Source organism: Equus przewalskii, chromosome 22, assembly GCF_037783145.1.
Source record: "Equus przewalskii isolate Varuska chromosome 22, EquPr2, whole genome shotgun sequence".
Classification (NCBI taxonomy): Eukaryota; Metazoa; Chordata; class Mammalia; order Perissodactyla; family Equidae; genus Equus; species Equus przewalskii.
In genome coordinates, this window is record NC_091852.1 from 12,748,727 (window position 1) to 12,752,561 (window position 3,835).

A 3,835-nucleotide genomic window follows, 5' to 3' on the forward strand; every position below is an offset into this window, starting at 1 on the left:
TTATGTTGTGTTTCTTTAAGCTCATGGTTGACTGATGATTCTGCTCCTTCCTAAAAAGAAAAATGCTTTGACTTTAATAGTTAATAACGCAAACTTTCTAAATATCCTTGTAGGGGAGGAAAAATAATTTTCCTTCTACCCTTCTAGGTTCTTGGGTGAGACCACTCCTTTAATAAAAGACAGATTAACAGGAGAAAAACCTGTATAGAAGTTTAATAACATGTATACCTCCTGTATACATGGGAGAGACCCAGGAAAACTGAGTAACTCTCCAAAATGGCCCAAGCTACCACCTTAAATATCATCTTCAGCTAAAGACACAAGAGAGACATTTGGAGTGAGGAAGGCCAGTCTTGGGAGGTTACCAGGAAAAGTACAGTAAACAAGGGTAAGGTTGTCATATAGATGTAAGTTGGACACCTTCTCCATTGATAAGACTTTCTTGTGATTTAGAGTCATCCTTCTCTTCCTAGCACAGAGAGGGAGACAGCCTTAGAAATGGAGATTTCTTTTCTAAAGGTAAATTTCCCTCACAAAAGGGTAACTTCTCTGAAAAGTTTTCAGCACTTTTCCTGTGTCTGCTGTTTCTTAATAATTATCAGCTCAAAATAATCCTTATGCTAAAGAGGCGTATTTAAGGGGTGGCATATTCTGTTCCCCTCAGTCCTGCCTTTGAAACTTCACAGAAAAGTTTCACAGTGCAGAGCTGAGTTGATAGATTGCTCTATGATTTCATTGAACCCATCTTTTAGTCTTGAGAATAAGTCAGTTCAGTTAAACAGCGGTGTCTCATTTCAGGAGCTGGTGCTGCAGGTGGGCTCCCAAAGTTATGCTTAGATGGCGTGAGCAATCAGGTATTTAATAAGAGGCATTTCTATGGAAACAAAAGGAAAACAAAGTTAATGGTTGGAACAAATTATAAACCCAGTCTGAGTCCTGAGGGCAGCCTGTTGGAAGATTTCTAGATGTGAGGGTTGAAACATCCTTTGCAGTTTGTATGTCTCCGATGTCATCAGGTGTTCAGATTAACTTTCTGAGTGGCCTGCACAGCAGCGGGTACAAAGGTTGTCTAACCACGAGCGATTGTGGTATCTCCCTGAATCTGATAGGAAGTTGTTCACATTCGGTTTGCAGGGCTTTGGGAAACGGTTTTGCAAAAGCAAAACAATAACGTCTGTAAATGAAAAAAGACTTAAAAATGGCCCTGGTTAAAGATCTGATAAAGAATTCATTATAATGCAATTGGCGAGGAAATTTGGTTATTTCTCTGACGTACATTTTAAGATAACTAGAATTACAAGTGATAACATTATAGCAGGACATATCAGATTTCCAGGAATTTCATACAATTTGTGGAACACATATATTAATAATATGTATCCACACAAATATAACCTAAACAAAGTTTAGTATCACTTATCTTGCCAATGTTTCCCATGTAATATAACAAAAGCCTAGTTGGTTTAATATCTCTTTTTACAAGGAGAGAGAACAAATCTTGAGATGTTCCAGGGACCCTCTGGAATATCCCAAGTTAGTTCAAGGTCAAAAAGACTTCATTTAGAATTTGCTTCTCAGAAGTTTGTTAAAAATATCAAAAGTTTTGGACACGACAAAATAAGATCACAGATCATTATGAAACAATACTTAACTACCTATTTAACCAAAGCAACAAAATATTTTTAAGATAAATACAGAAGATTACACAGTTGTAAGCAAAACCTCACTCTCAATATTGAGAAGACTCCGCTTTTCTTAAGTAATCAAATACCTCGATGATAAAGATAACATGAAGCACAGAAAATTATTTTAGTAAAACACAAAAACTTTGTGTTCTAGGCAGATTACTTAAAAGGTAAAATCCTCTCACAATCTTTTATGAGGAGCAGACCAATAGTCCAAGAAAACTTTGCCCTTTTATCAGATGAAAGAAAATTAAGTTTTAGTTTTACATAAGTACACTATTGATAGTAAAGCTCATCTTTAAACCCTTATAATAAATTCATTCCATTTTAGTTAGTCTAATTATACAAGGTTCCCTCTCTCTCACTTCCCAACTTTCTATATGCATTTAATTTGTCCTTATTCTTCTCTTTCCTGTTCTGAAACAACCAGTTATACATTAGGACAAAATTACTCTCTTTCCTTTAATGAAAATGCATCTTCATACCACATATGTGGCCTTAACCAAGAACACATCTTTCCTCGTGTACAGAGATGTTTCCCTATTTCTAGTAGTTTTAATTACATATGTTAATTAGAATTCCCAACTCTTGGAACCCTAATTTCTAGTGAAAACTAAACAATTATGAACTGTCTGTTACATACAAACATTCTGTAGATTGGCAAATTTATGAATACATTTCATAATTTCTAGAAGCAAATACTTCTTCATAATACAATTTTCCAGTGTGGCACTAGAGATGTTTACCAGCAGATACAAATATGTTTACTTTCTCTGTAATATGAAGCCAAAAGTAGATAAACCTATGTTCGCTAATCAAGGTTTCAGTATTTTATCTTATTTGGAAATGATGTAGATATTCCATAAATGTCCACCATCTAACTTAGCAAATTTTAAGGTTTCAAGTTACCAGAAAGATTTTGGAAGCTATTTTAAAGTACACATATCTTATAAAACTTCACTGTTGAAAAGTTCATTTATAAACTTTCATTCCACTTACATCTATTTAATTCACTTGTTCTTAACAACCATATTTAGATTACTCCTGAAAATTTCATGAGACATTAAACAAAGTTAGCTATCATCCTATTTTTCTTGCTGACAGATTTTGTAACAGAGATAACATGAACTTATTGACTAATAAACCCAGATAGAATAAAAGTTGTATGCCTGCATTATCCAACACTGACAACTCTGAAGATGTGCCTATTCTAATTAAACCAACTTAAACTAGCATCTATTTACTGATTTTCCCAGATCGTGTGAACTTGGAAAACATTTGGATTTGTTTCCATATTTCAGAGAGTCTAGAAATACTTACTTCATATACAGTCATACTGTTAAGTGCTTATTTTTGAGCCAACTGAATAGAACCCTTTTACACATTAATTTTGGCAATACCATCTGGAGGTAAAAAAGTATCATTCATCTACAACAGACACATATAGACATCATAAACATACAGACAAATGCAAACAGATACTTTATAGCTAGCGTTATAAAATTTTAGACATGAATTAGGTGCAATAATACCAAACTCACTAGTTTATAAAGAAGAGTTGGATCCAAATTTTGTTTCTGGCAGATGGAATAAGTTAAGTTCACCTACTCAGATGGCTAAAGCTTTTTTACCAATATTTGTGGAGAAGACACAAGGTTTCTTTTCTTCTGCTCAATTTCCAAATAGCTCCAATTTTTTCCTTCTGATGAGAATCATCTCCCTAATGTTTGCATTTCAAAGAGATGGCTCTCAGGGGCTAGAGAAGATGGGGGTAGAAAATTTACATCTCAAAGGCACAGGAAAAAATATCCAAGTTTTCTTCAAGGAGTTTTGGGATATATTTTCCTATTATCAGAGGTCTAGGGTAATTACCATTTAAATTTTTCCTTTTCATTAGTACAGGACAATCTGTGTAATGTCCCAATCCTTTACAATATCAATATGCTACAAGCATTTTGAGATAAAGAGGGAAGGTTTTGGGATTGGTGAGGACAGGTGGACTTTGTATTGCTTCTAGAGCTGCATTTCTAGTTTTGTAAAGATTTATAAGGCAAAGACAATTGTTTCTAATTCCTCAAAGAATTGGGTGAGCCTGAATGATATCGTGGGGCTGACCCACCCCTCCAATTACATTATGTTTAATTTGCCTC